Source organism: Macrotis lagotis, chromosome 2 (genome assembly GCF_037893015.1).
Source record: "Macrotis lagotis isolate mMagLag1 chromosome 2, bilby.v1.9.chrom.fasta, whole genome shotgun sequence".
NCBI classification, from domain to species: domain Eukaryota; kingdom Metazoa; phylum Chordata; class Mammalia; order Peramelemorphia; family Peramelidae; genus Macrotis; species Macrotis lagotis.
The window spans coordinates 38872207-38887299 of record NC_133659.1 but is presented as its reverse complement, the minus strand read 5'-3'; the positions used below and the strand labels follow the sequence as shown (position 1 = coordinate 38887299).

Sequence of the window (15093 nt, the reverse complement as noted above, 5' to 3'; positions counted from 1 at the left end):
ATACAGTCAATTTATGAGTCATTGTTATGGAAGTAGACCTAGAACTTCTAGATCTAATTTTGATGTTCAACATTTGCCCTCATTGGCTGTTCCTAGAGTAAATGGGCTTGTTTTTGGAGAGAAATGAGAACAAGAGGGTATTCAGCAGAGCAGGTTTAGGTGAAATCAGAGGGGCACCTTTCCTAGAAATGGCAATACAAATTTAAGCCAATTAAGCACTACTACTAGGTTCTAGGTGGTGGGATTTAAAAAAAAACAGTAACTATTCCTGCCTTCAGGGAAGTTACATTCTCCTGAATTTCTTAGTGACTTCCTTAATTTCTAGTTACTTGATATCTTTCTTCATTGAATATATGAATGTACAAATTGCTTTGCCAATCTCTGTGAAAGAAAACAAGAAAACAAAGAAAATTAACAAAATAAGGCAATAAATCTAAGTGTTCAAGAAGTGGTAAGAAAGGAGCTCTGTAAGTTCAGCAAAAAAAATAATTCCTTGAATGCTCTGAATTTTATCTTCCCTTTCCTCCTTTCCCTCCTCCTTCTCTCTATCCCTATTCCCTTCTTTCCTACCTTCTTTCCTTTCTCCCTCTCTTCCTGTTTTTCCCTACTCTTCTTCCATTCCTCTCTCCCTTTTTCCTTCATCTTTTCTTTCTTTCTTCCTCACTTCTTCCCTTCTTCCCTCCCTTTCCTCCTTCAGCTCCTTCCCAGGCCTTTTTTCTCTGTACTTCCTACCTCTGTTCCCTTCCTTCTCTCTTTCCTTCCTTAAGTTTTCTTTTCCTCCCCTTCCTCTTCTCATTTCTATCCTTTCTCTTCTTCTTTACTTCCATCATTCTCTGTTTCCCTTCTTCCTCCCTTCCTTTTCTTCCTTCCGCCTTTCCTTTTATGTCTCTTCCACCCCATCTCCAGAGACTGACGTGGTAGCTATAGAGAGTAGGTGCTTAATAAGTGTTTGTAAAACAGATTAATAAAGATGGGAAATGTGTTGTAATTGAGTAATCTCCATTTACAGGGTAATGGGGAAGAGTGATAGATGTTGCACTGGGGTAATTTAATACTGTCTCCTAGTTTACACTTCTCTCTCTCTCTCTCTCTCTCTCTCTCTCTCTCTCTCTCTCTCTCTCCCCTTCAACCTTCTCCCCTTCTCCTTTGGGCTTCCACATTTGTGCTCTTTTTTTTCTCTTTTTGCCTTCCAACTTCATCTGCTCTTGCCTCCTTAGCAGTATTTCCAACTCTCTTGCAGCATCTACAGCAGCTTGTGCTTTCCTCTATTGCTCTGAAAAGGAAGAATTATACAAATTTAACTAGAGGTAGATAGGGCAGCTAAGTGGGGTAATGCATTGAGCATAAGGCCTGGAATCAGGAAGACCTGAATTCAAATCTGGATTCAGACACTTACTAGCAGTGTAATCATGTTCAAAAGCAAATTGCTTAACCCTGCTTGCCTCAGTTTCCTCATCTGAAGGATGAACTGGAGAAAGAAGTAGAAAGTCACAAAGCTTTGCCTAGAAAACCCCCAATGGGGTCAGGAAGAGCTGGACACAACTGAAATGACTGAACAATAAACAACAACGAGAAGTAGCAGGTTGCCCCCTTCCCCTTGCTCCCCTATTCCCTGTAGCCTTCTGTCCCTAGTTACAGAGAGACAAACATTTAAGAAGCACAAAAGGAATCTCTCTTGAATTCAAGTGCTCTCAAGGACATCAATTCATCTTAAATAACATTTCTGAAATCAGAGGCCACAATTCTCAGGATTACTCAGGGCAGAGTCTCTCTCATGTATTTCTTACCCTCCCTCTCTTTTTCTTTTTGTATAAGAGTTTGGTCGGTCTGGTTAATTGTATCCTCTCTAGTTTCCTTTGACTTGAAGTATTGTTTCAGTCTTGTCCGCCTGCGAGATAGACAATGAATTTGAAACAGGAAACAGTGATATAGGCATAAAGTAAAGGCTTACTTGTACATCACACTAAATGACAGTACTATTAACTATTCACCTTGAGGCTTGGGACAGACCCTTAAAGTTTTCGGGCTCCTCCGAATCTGTAATCCTATAGTATGGTCAAAGGGAAGCTTTGAATTGTTGCTTGTACTTCTCTATGAGCTACTGCTTCTTCTGAAGAAAGATGCCATAGTCCCCCTGGTGTTGAGAAAGCTTTCTGCTTCATTGCTTCCTCCAGAGAACTGAAAATATCCTGAAGCAAAACTGTGCACTGGTCTAGAGACTGTCTTTCATTTTGCTTACAGACATCATCTAAATTGCTTCTAGCTGAATCTCTGGAGTGATTAAAGAAAAATTATTTTATATCATTATACAATAATCAAAAAGACTAAAGAAAAAAAGTAATACATAAGAGATACAAAAAGATCACATAAGGGCTGGCTAGGTGGTGCAGTGGATAGAGCACCAGCCCTGGAGTCAGGAGGACCTGAGTTCAAATCCGGCCTCAGACACTTAACAATTACCTAGCTGTGTGGCCTTGGACAAGCCACTTAACCCTATTTGCCTTACAAAAAAAAAACTTAAAAAAGATCACAATTTTGAATTCAAAAGGACTTCAGGGGTCATTTAATCTACCCCATGCTCTATGTCACCCAAGCTATTTGTTTAACCTTTCCTTGTAAAGATCTAATGAATTACTTTTAAGTAATTTTAATTGTTAGCATATTTTCCTTCAGAAAATTTCCCTTAAGAAAATGTCAGATTGTGGTATATGATTGTGACAAACTATTGCTGTGATGATGAGATCAGTGATCTTAGAAAACTATGGAAAAACTGCCATGAAAGAATGACGACCAAAGGAACAGAACCAAGAGAACATAATAAATATATATATATATATATTTAAATATAGTAACTGCAATATTATTTTAAGAATGAATTTGAGCAAAATAATCATTTCAACTATTAGATATACACAAATTAAAAATAAAGAACATATAAAGGAAAGCATCTGCATCCATAGAAAGAACTGCTAAAAAGAAGTATGTATAGAATAATTTTACATACCTATATCGATTTGTGTCTAATGGAAGCCATCTCTTAGGCAGCAGGGAAAAGGAAGATAATAAGGGAAAAATGAGAATTTTGCAGTTTCCTGGGCAATCATCTTTTTTCATTATGCTATATTATAGAAATTTTTTTATTTCATAAATGAAAAATAAAATAAATTTTAAGAAATAAAATTCCAGGTGCCCCTTAGAACCAAAACCTGTTGTCTCTATGCTTGTGTAGAGGCAAATCTGTCCTCTCATCCATTAACCTGAAATGAACTTTTATCGGATTTTTCAATATATAAAGAATATGCGTGTCTTTATCCAAATTCCCAGAAAGCCTTTCTCACTACCCTTTTGTAGACCAAAAGCCTCAAGTGGACTGTTCATATATAACTTTTAAATACTCAAGACTTTAAAATAATGTACTGGATAATCATATTATGCTAGATCTGCCAAGCGCGTAAAAATTCCAGGTCTTTTGGTTAATGGTAGCAGTGAAAATGAGGTATCAGGATCATAATACAGATATCTAAGTTTTCAAATTAAATAGAAGTAGATTTCATGACAAAGTCAGAAAATAATAGAGGTACTTTCAAAGCTGTTTGAAATTTCTAGTTCATATCCTCGAAAGCTTTGAAAGTCTTTGATGAAGACTTGAAGGGCTTCTGTTTTACAGATGATGAGTATGTCTAGAGTTCTTGAATGGTTTCCCCGGGGAAGTGTACCTCCTGTCCCATCATCTCTTATAGAGTGTAAGGGCCACTTGAACTGCTGAGCTAGTGCCAAGACTGAGTTTGCCATCCACTGGTGATGTTCTCTACATATGTCAGTACCAGGTTTCCTTAGACCTATAGAGGGAAGACAAATGGAGCAATCAGGAGAATGGCAGAACAGTCTAGGTTAGGACTGAGGCTTTATATTTATTCTTGGGGGGGGGGGGGCAGTTCATTTTGCTTCTCAGAAAGTGATTTTCCTGATAGAACAGGAAGCAACAAGAATGCTAGGAATCAAGTAAAAGAAAGATGTTTTGGTACAAAAACTCTGACAAATGTGGGATCTGGTGCAGAAGATTCATTGCCTTTGTCCTTGGTTGTACTAGAATTTCTACTTTAATCTAATGTATCCTACAAGTACCCTGAGGAGACATGGGACATACTCATGAGAAGGAGACTCATGAGGCCCATTGACCGTGTCTCCAGAGGGTCTTGTTTTTAGTGTCACTGGAGATGTAATTGCAGAAGTTTCAAGCACTTTCCACAAAGTCACCATCATGTTCATCATCATGAAGTTTCCCAAGCTTTTTGAGGCAAAGGTGGGGCAGAGATGAAATATTTCCTTTTTAGAAAGAACTTCTGGATACATTCTCTGGCATCTTCACTGGTACCTAAAGATAGGAAAGGAGGAAGAATATAGCATATAGTGAAAGTTGGCCTGAATATAGTCCCTCAAATTATGTGCTGTCTAAAACATTTGATTCATTCTTGATGTCATTTTTCTCTTTCAGAAAGGACAAACAAAAAGAGAAACATATAGCCTTTATATTATATATTTTTATATATCTATAATATATAGTATGTGTGTACTATATATAAACACATATGTAATGTAAATGCACTCACACATGTACAAAAATGCACACAGGTATGTTCAAATACACACATATATCTAGAATTATCAGCCCTTTCTGCTGACCTTCCACCCCAACCCAAACCTCCCTATCTGACATTTTAATATTCACACTTTGGAGGCATTTCAAACTCAACATGCCTGTAAAAGAATTCGTTAGACTTCCTGATTGCCTCTCAAAGAGGCATCAGATTCACATCTATTCCTTTGCCTTTTACCCCACATACATTTTCATTTCTCTAACCCCACTTATCCTAGCTTCGCACCACCTCTTTCTGTCAGTGGCCTCTCTATTCATAAAGCCCCCAACAAACCTAGCTCTTACCGTCTCTTTCCCCTGCTCACTAGTCCCTAGTGGTGCCCGATTGCTTCCAGGTCCAAGTACAAATCCCTCTAAGGACCAATTGAAGCTTTTCACAACCTGCTTCCAATCTGTCTTTCCAGTTCATTATAGAATCCTTCCCATCCTGCATTACATTGTCCAATCAAAGTGACTTTGTAATATCCCAGATTTGGTACTTCCTGATTGCCTTTCAAAGACACCATTCTCTTTCTCATCAGATTCACATCAATTCCTTCTCCTCCACCCCACATATATTTTCATTTCTCTAGCCCCTCTTATCCTCCCTTCGCACCACCTCTTTCTGTCAGTGGCTTCTCTATTCACATAGCCACCAACACACCTTTGCGCAGCATTACCTCTCTGCTCACCTCTGTATCAATGAACACGTTGCTAATTTTCAGTCTTAGCTGAAAGACCACCTCCTAGGTGAGCCCTTTCCTGAACCCCCAATTTGTAGGGCCTCCCTTCCTCCACCATGTATTCACTTTGTATATTCCTTGTAGGCAGGAACTACATCACTTTTGCTTTGTTACACTAATGCTAAGGCTGACAGCTAATAGGCACTTAATAAATACATGATTAACTCATTTGCTGAAGCTGATGCCTCAATCAGCTTCTTTGCTACTTTCCTACAATTGCTAAGTAAACCCTCATGTTGTCTTGAGGTTTCATTTTGTCTCCACTTACCCAGTAATCATGTCTTTCTTTTCTCTGGGATTTTTTTGGTATTAATTCGAGAATAACATAACATAATAGTACAGAAAGGGAACATCCTTGCATTATGTCTTATACTTATTTATTGTAAAAGTGTCCCATATTTCCTTGTTAAAAATAATACTAGTTTTTTGTTTGATATCTTTGTATTCATATATTTCCAGAGAGAGATAACCATTTACTTAAATATAAATATTATACACATGTTTCATAGTGAAATATGACCTTTCTATATATAGAGTAAAGGGGTATGTGTGTGTGTGTGTGTGTATTTGTGTATGTTTTTAAACAAAGATACTTTTCTGTAACTGCAGCTAATAACCTTGTGGTTTGGAATCAGTTTCTATTTGATATAATTAGTTATATTATTTATTAGCCTAATTCTGAATTCTCACATTTTGGATAGAAGTTTAATTTTTCCAAAATCAATAATATTTTCAGTGATAGTGCCGTTTCTATATCATTCCATGTGTATTTTATCAATGCAAAAACTATTTGTCTATAATTCACTGTCTTTGTTCTTCCCTAACTTATGTATTAGAGCAATAATTTCATCATAAAAAGCATTTGGCAATTCTTCATTCTATATCAGTTAATATTTGGGGGGGAAGGGGTTAGTTGATTTGGCTTTTTTCTTATAGTTTTATGGTGGCATTTTTTCCATTTAACATTATGCACTAGATTTATTGTCAAACAGCACAACAAACGTCCTGGTCAGTGGGGCTGGAGAAGGATCTTTGGAGCTATGATGAGAGGAGGGAGGGGCTGCTTGTAAACACCTATGCTAATAGCAGCTGCTGGGGCAGTGGGTGTACACCCTTCACCCTGAGATGGACCACAGTGCTTGGAAAGCATATGGTTTGCGTATCCCCTGTTGTTTGTATCCAACAAGGTCACTCTCCTCCCAGCCAGGTGACTGTTCCCTGATCAAGGATCACCTGCTACTGAGAGCTGAGGAGGGGTATCTCAGCCCTGGGACTCAACTACAGGGATTCACCAGTTGCAAAATAACACTTTTAAAACATTCTGATAAATTCGAATTTTGACTGTCATTCATTATGTTTTGTGGCTTCTGATCTTCTTCTTTCTCCTTGTTTTTCTTTCTGTTTTTCTCCCCAACAGAAAAAAAGAAAAGGAAAAAACCCAGATAGACACAGATTTTTGAAAGGAAAAAAAGATTGGTTTCACTCCACTTGAAAGAAAAGCAACAGCTCCAGCTCTCACTGGACCCTCTCTGTGAAGTTCTCAGGAAAAACACCTCGGCTTCTCTTCAGCAAATTATGCTGCTGCCAGTCACTCCCCTTTACACCCATCAGCCAGGACCAGCCTTCATCCTGCTCCTCTGGACTCTCAAACAGAATCCCCAGCACCATATCGCCAGCCTTCAGCTGTAGTTCATCACTGTCAGTGACTGTGTAGTCATGCTGGGCCTGGACCTTGAACATGAATGCCGGGGGCCAGTTAGACCCCTTAGAGGGAGGCCTACCCTCCACAGTTCCAGTCACAGTGGCTGGGAAGGTCTCAACCACCACAGAAGGTAGGGAAATAGAGGCCCCCCTCATTTGCCACCGTCTCATTGGCTCCTTGAGCTACTGCCACTGGTTTCATCCTTCCCACTTCTGTCACATCTCCTGGGTCTGAAGGGATGGTCACACTGACCTTGCAGACAAAATTGGTATCACACAAACTGATAATGTGTTCCTGGTTGATGTCCTCAGATGGAGTGTGCTTGGGAGGTGATGGGACTGGTGGAACTTTTCAAAGTTGAGAGGCGACTTGGGGATGGCAGCCCCGGGAGTGTCTAGGCTGACTGCCTCAGACCCCTGGATGATTTTTGACCTCAGGGGTAATTATGATGAAGATAATGATATTTTATTTGTTCTTCATTCTCAAAGAAGTCCATGACATCAGGGGTGATGCCATGACAAACAAGTGAAATGGATTTGAGTGAGGGGGAGCTGGACTGGCTAAAGTCACCAACCTCACTTTCTCCTCCAGAGCCATCTGGATCCATGGTCAGATAGGAATCGGGCAACCGGAAATGCCCTGGAGGAGAAGCAATCAGGATTAAGTGACTTGTCCAAGGTCACACAGCTAATAAGAGTCAGTTCTCTGAGGTGGGATTTGAACTCTGATCTTTCTCACCCCAAGTTCTCTATCCAGTGAGGTGGTGGTGAGGGGCTCTTGTTCCCTTTTGTGGGGACATTGTCACTTGGTTAGGCCTTAACAGCAAGTGTGTTGATTCCAACGCTGCTTGCCCAGGCTCACCAGTACATAGGCCAGTGATGCTCTGGAATGTGTTGCCATAGAAACCAAAACATCTGTTCAAAAGAGATGGTAACTCTTCCTGTAAGTCAATATTCATCTCTTCAAATACCTTCTGGGCTTTAATGAGCCCCTCCTCAGCCTTGGCAATTCTAGCTTCATCCTTTTTGGCAGTCAAAAGAGACTCCTAATGGTGGTGGGCCCTGTCATAATCCACCAACGTTCTCCCACACTTAAAGATTTGAGATTTGATATCAGGAAATCAGCCTAGGTAAGTGTTCATGGTCAGAAGTGCCTGGTCTATGAGTTTGTGATGGTGATGCATCCAAAGCAAGTCATTGTTTTCTGCTATTTTGTTTGCTTCCTCTCTACTGGACCAGTCTGGTTCATCCATCTCTTGCCCACTCTCTGAAGCCTCTTTTTTTGGCTTTTTTGAAAGGATGTTGGGTTACGTGACTTGCCCAAGGTCACACAGCTAGTTAAACATTAAGTGTCTGAGGCAAAATTTGAACTCAGGTCCTTCTGACTCAACGGTTGGTGCACTATCCATGGCACCACCTTGCTTCCCACTCCAAAAACTTCTTAGAGGCTTCATACATTATTTTGATAGAAGCCAGATAGGTAGAGAGATCTTTTTGCAGCCTGGTCCCTTCCATCTGTTGTTTGTTGAAGTCCTGGGCACACTGCTCAAACTGCTCATCCTTAGTCTCATCTGCCTTCCCCAACTTCGGTAGGATCTTTCCCTGTGCATGGGGAAGTTTCTTCTGTCCATTATTGGCTAGTTTCCCTCCCTTCGTGCCTTGCTCAACAATGATGTCCTCCTGCCTTTCTTTTCTTTCTCCTGCCACTAGTTTAATTGCCAATTAAATCTAGGTAGGTGTATTTATGCCCAGGAGGTGGGGGGCACCAAAGCAGCAGGCAAAAGTCTACATAGAGCTCTGAGGCTCTGATACCATCACAGAGTCCAAGAGGGAGAGAAAGAGGATGAGGGCTCGGTTAAATTCTGAGAGTAATTTTTCACTCACAGGTACTAACTACACCTTTAATGAGATCAATATCTATCTAAACAAGTATTTTTTATTTAGTAGTTCCTCAAGAGCCCAAAATGGTTATAACTGTGAACTTTGTTCATGTTTTTAAATCTCCATTTAGTGACCTTGGGTCCATCTTATAAATCTGACAATTTTCTGTGGAAATTTACTATCTACTTTGCTAAATATTCCCTGCCTTCCCCCCACAACTTGGCTTTCCCTAATTTTGTATCTAGATAAGTAGCCATATCCTTCCTTCTTTATTATCAAAAGGCATAATCAGGTGGACCTTTCTTTATCCTCCAGTGGGAGATTGGAACCCAGTGGGGGGGGGGGGCATTCAGGGAGGTGGAGGGAGGGAAGTAAAAATCCCTGAAGAACACTATAAAAATACTGTTTAAATCCCCAGGGCAGCACTTGTCAAACATGACTCCTCTCCACTCTTAGCTGATGGTCAGGCTTTAGCTCTTCTTTCCCATAAATATTGTTGTTTACTTCCCTGAGTGGGAACCTTCCCCAACCACAGTGATGCCTATTCTCTCTTGTTTGTGGTACCAACCAATAGACCTTATTCACATGCCCTATTAAACTCTGTTAGTGGTAAATGTCAATGTATGGCTAATAAAGCTTCTTACAATGTCATCTCCTACCAGAATCTAACCAAAATTTATGACCTGGGCCACTGATACCTCCCTGTACCTTATAAACCATTGACCATATTTGCAGCTGAATTTCCTGACAGCTGCACCTGCATGGATGGAGTGGGGTACGATGGCTCCACTGCCATTCTCTATCTTCCCTAGAGAAAAATAGGCTCTGGGTCATTGAATCTCATATGTAGGAATAAGTGAATTCCTTCCCTCTTAGATTATTGACCAAGACTGGGCAGTTAGGTAGTGCAGAGGATAGTGCAGCAGGTCAGGAAGCTTCATCTGTGTGACCCTGGGCAAGTCACTTAACCTTATTTTCTTCAGTTTCCTCATCTGTAAAATAAGCTAAAGAAGGAAATGACAAACTGCTCCACTATCTATGCCAAGAAAAAAACCCACAATGGGGTCATAAAGAATCAAACATGATTGAATAACCTAGACATTTTCTGTAATTATATTTTTCAAAATACTCATTCATATATGATAATTCATATGTGTGTGAATTTGCCTCTCTTCCCTGAAGAGAAGAAAAGCTGAGCATTTGAATTTCATGTCCCTAAAACAAGGAACTCTTTTGTTATTTCTAGGTCAATAAATATTGAACCATAGCTGGGAATAGCATCCTTGTGGCTCCACATCTATTGGGAGGACCTTTGGTCTTCACCAAAGAAAACAAGGGCCGAAGACATCCCTGCTATTATGTACCTGACCAGGGTAGGGCCAGGACACATAGTCTGACACCTCTGCCCTATAAAAGGAAATTCCTCTTGTTGTGACTAATGCAAGGTTTGTAGGTCTAGTAAACTACCTGGTCAATTGCATTTTCTGTGATTATATTTTTTTAAATTCTCTAGCTTATTTATCATAATTTTGGTTTTTATATATTCTATATATCTTGGGTATTTTTTACCTATACCACTTTTAAACAATCTCAGTTTTGCTGTATATAACTATGTTTGACTTGTACTATTAGTTCTTTTTATTCATTTGTTTGTTATGATTTCATCTATGTATTTTGTAACAAAGGTGATTTTCTTTTCCCAACTCTTTGTAATAAATCACTTTTCCTAAAGATTGAACTATGTGTTAGTTTTTAAAACCCTAACTCTTTAGGGGCAGCTAGGTGATGTAGTGGATAAAGCACTGGCCCTGGAGTCAGGAGTACCTAGGTTCAAATCCAGTCTCAGACACTTACTAATTACCTAGCTGTGTGGCCTTGGGCATGCCATTTAACCCCGTTTGCCTTGCAAAAAAAACCCTAAAAAAATCTCTTTAAAATAATTTCTATATTTGGATTTTTATTATATTTGTTCTAATTATCTAGACTTCCTTATTTGTATTCATTTAGTTTTTTACTGTCTAATTTTTAATTGTAAACTCAATTCATTAATGTCTTTATATTTTGTTAATATTTAATTGAAAGGATATTTTTTTTCTCTGAGGACTACTTGAATCCCAGAAATTTTGGTATATTTTTCATTATTATTTTCTTTTACATAGCTGTTTTTTATTTATTTAAGCTTTTAAATAGTTATTAACTGTTACTATTATTTATTCTATCATCTGTTCATATTTAAAGATATCATTATTGGTTTATATCTATTACTTATTTATGTTCTCTATATTAATTACTATTTTATTACATCATAGTCATCCCAAACTGAGACTTGGCTGTCTGAATAAAAAAACAAACACCACCAGATTAGTTCCCTGAAACAGCAAGAGGCAAACCTTGGGAGCAGTCAGGTAGGGAGACCACCTCTACTTCAACCATAGGAATTTACATCACCCATACAAGTATGGGGAGTTGAATGATTGAGCACAGAAAGAGAGGGCGCCTCTGCTGATGAGGGACACCAGGCCCAGTTGTGCAGGCCAGATGTGGTCTGGGTCAGGAGGGGACTAACACAACCCTGGTGAGTGCAGAGATAATGGTACCAGGTGCTAGGGCACCAGTCTCACTTTTTCCTCCAGAAGCATCTGGGTTCAGTGGCCAGATATGAATCAGGACAACTGGAGATGGCCCTGGATTTGAGACCAACAGGGTTAAGTGATGTGCTCAAGGTCACACAGCTAGTAAGTGTCAAAATGTCTGAGGCCACATTTAAACTCCTATGCCCCTGACTCCAAGTGCTCTATCTACTGTGCTAACTAGTTGCATATGTGTGTGTGCATGTACATATATACATATATATGTATAGTATGTATGTAGATATGTCTATGTGTGGATGTACAGATATATATTTATATAGTATGGGTGTAGATATGTCTATGTATGGACTTGTGTGTGTGTGTATATATATGTATATAGTATGTGTATAGATATGTCTATGTATGGATGTGTGCATATGTGAATATAAGTATATTTCTATGATTAAACGGGGGGGATAAGGAGGGTAATGAGTTAGAGGGTTATGGAATAGGATAAGAGGATATGTAAAAAAGTGGATAGATTAATGGGAGGAATGTATAAAAGGAGGGAGTCCATCTCCCTTTGATGACATTATCAAAGTAATCTTCTGAAAGTACAAATCAGATTGTATCATTCCTGCCCCTAACCCAAACACAGTAAATTTCAGTGCCTCCCTATCTTCTCAAGATTAGATGGAAAATATTCTTTTTGGCATTCAGAACTGTCCAGACTGAAGCTAGACATTCCTATCCTTTCTTACATTTTGTAGCTTTTCATGTTCTCTGTGATCCAATGAAAAACATCCTTAGGACATCTCAAACACAGCACTCCATTTTCTAACTATGACATTTTCTCTCTCTCTCTCTCTCTGTCCCTATGATCTGGGATACTCTCCATCCTTACCTAGGCCTCCTTGTTTCTCTGGCTTTCTTCAAATCCCCAATAAAATTTCACCTTTCATGCACAAAAAAATTCTGAATCACCCTTAAATTTGAAATTTTCTCCCTATTGACTCCCCCCCCATTTATCCTATATATAGCTGGTTTGTACATTCTTGTTTGCATGTCTTCTCCCTTATTAGAGTGTAAACTCCTTGAAGGCAGGGGCTGTACCATGATTTCTTTACCTCTAGCCACTTAGCACAATGGCCAGCAAAGAGTAGGTGCTTAATAAATGTTTATTGACTGATTGACTCTCCTCACTAAGGCCAGCCCTTTTGGAGGAAAAAAAATGTACTTCAAATAAAACTAATTCTATATTTTCCTTGTCAGATAGATAGATAATAGAAGATAAAGAGATAGATTCATACATGATAGATAAATGGAGCCTGACAATCAATTTTTTCAAACTTATTTGTCTTTATAATGTTGTTGTTTTTATGTCATTCTTCTGTTTCTTTTCATTTTCTTCACATTAGTTTATATATATATATATATATATATATATCTTCTTAGATTTCTCTGAATTCATCTCCATCATTTCTTAAAATGTATTATTCCATCACATTCATATATCATAATTTGTGTTCAGCCATTCCTCAATTCATAGGCATCCTCTCAGTTTCAAATTCTTTTCCATCACAAAAAGAACTGCTATAAATATTTTTGTATGTATAGATTCCCAGAATCCCTTCAAGATTCAACTTCATTGTCATATCCCAAATGAAGACTTTCTCCCATCCATGGATCACCAACTCAGTTTTTAAAGCCTTTCTTTTTATCAATACTTTGAATTTATTTTGTATATATTTGTATCTGTTTATATATTATCCCAACCACAGTAAAATCCAATACCAGTGAGACAGTTTGTATTTTGTATTTGTATCCCTATAACCTAGAATAGAGTCCAATTAATTGACCCTTAATAATGATTTTTATTAAATTGAAAAATTAAAGAAATGTAGAACCAGTGAGTCAAAAGGCTCAATCAACAAATAGTCTAATCTTGTTTCTGTTTCTCTAAATCTAACACAGGCACTCCACATTGGATAGGACCTGTCGACCTATGAGCACCTCACAAAAGAGTACAAAGAGAACAGGTAGTAGAATAGGGTAGTGGCTAACTTATCCTCAGATATGATGTCAACAACTTATGCTAACATAGGTTTTCTTGCAGCAATTTTTGTGAATTCAAAGCAATCTGTATGCCAAACAAGACCCTAGAATACTGAAATCTATGCATAGCAGGATTACAGGTTAGAGAGATAAGAAGAGAAACTATGTAGTAATTTAGGGAGAGAAGGAAAGTGCCCAAAGGGAGATACAGGAAACCAGATGGAGAAAATCCAGTGACCTTAAAAACCTGCCAGATGCCAACTGCTCTTTCTAACTGCATGCCAGTGTCTGGTGTGACAGAAAGGGTCAATCTACTTGGAAAATCATCCTCTGGCATATAAGTAGTGATTCAGCCAAAAACTTTTTTCCCCCTTTTTAGCAAATGAAAAGGTATGTCTTTTTCTCAAAGCAGAGTTGATTACACTTTTATGCAGAACTGCCAGCTGTCCATTAGAGGGAAGCTGATTACTTTTGAAAGAAAAAAAAAAGAAGCATTTTTCACTCACTTTCACAGAGCAAAATTATTTTTCTAAATAGTACTTTATTAAGGGTGATGAAAAGAACCACAGAGCACAAAAGGTTGGTTTGTTTCTTTTCTTTTCTTTTTTTGACAGTGAGAGTTCAAAAACCATACCAGAGATCAAAAACTGAGACCCAGGGTCCTGGCTCAGTGGACCAAAGACTTGGCAGACCAGCTGTGAGAACTCAACAATATGCATATGGTGGGACCCCTATGCAGCCAGTGTGACTGTCTAAGTGACCCCAAGGTAGTGACCAAGTCACTAGCACTCAGGAGGCAACATAGAAAGTCTGTATTCAGGCCTCTTCTCTTAACACAAGAAGCTTGGGACAGTGACTCCTTAGCCAGGAGCAGAATTAAAAATGAGTTTAAAAAAAAGGTCAGAGAAAACCCTGACCAAAAGCTACTATTGTGGTAAGGAAGACCACATCACCATCACAGAAGAGGACAGCAGGAAAAATGCTGTATGTTAAGCCCAAGAAGGGATTATTAATTGGTCTCAAATCCAAAAAGATCTCTTGGAGGAGTCCTGAAAGGATTTTAAAACGCAAATAGAAAAATTGGGAAAGAAATGCAAGAGAAATTCAGCAGGTTGGAAAGGGAAGTACTATATTTGACTAAAAAAACAACTTTAAAAATGAGCAAATGCAAAAAGAAAACAACCTTTTAAAAACAGAAATTGCCAACTGGGAAAAAAAATCCACTGAAGAAAACTCCTTTAAAAATACAAATGGGAAAATGAAAAAGCTAATACAAAAGCTAACTGAAGATGATTCCTTAAAAGCTAGAATTGGGCAAGTGCAAGCTAATGCCTCTATGAAGAAGCAAAAATTACACAAGTAAAATTTTTAAAAATGAAATAATAGAAGAAAATGTAAAATATCTCATTGGAAAAGCAACTGACCTAGATAATAGATCCAGAAGAAATAATTGGATAATTATTGGACTATCTAAACATCATAATCAATAAAGTACCTAAACAACTTT

General features: G+C 38.5%; 1 long non-coding RNA gene and 1 pseudogene across 1 annotated transcript; one reads left to right on the top strand and one right to left on the bottom strand.

Annotated features, from left to right (window-relative positions):
- Positions 1-6894: 6894 nt before the first annotated feature.
- Positions 6895-9757, bottom strand: LOC141511850 (myc box-dependent-interacting protein 1-like; annotated as a pseudogene).
- Positions 9758-10240: 483 nt separating this feature from the next.
- LOC141510972 (uncharacterized) lies at positions 10241-14836 on the top strand. Its single transcript, XR_012475215.1, has 4 exons — positions 10241-10406; positions 11271-11366; positions 13506-13570; positions 14201-14836. It is a non-coding gene; the product is annotated as an uncharacterized LOC141510972 (long non-coding RNA).
- The last annotated feature ends 257 nt before the right edge of the window (positions 14837-15093 follow it).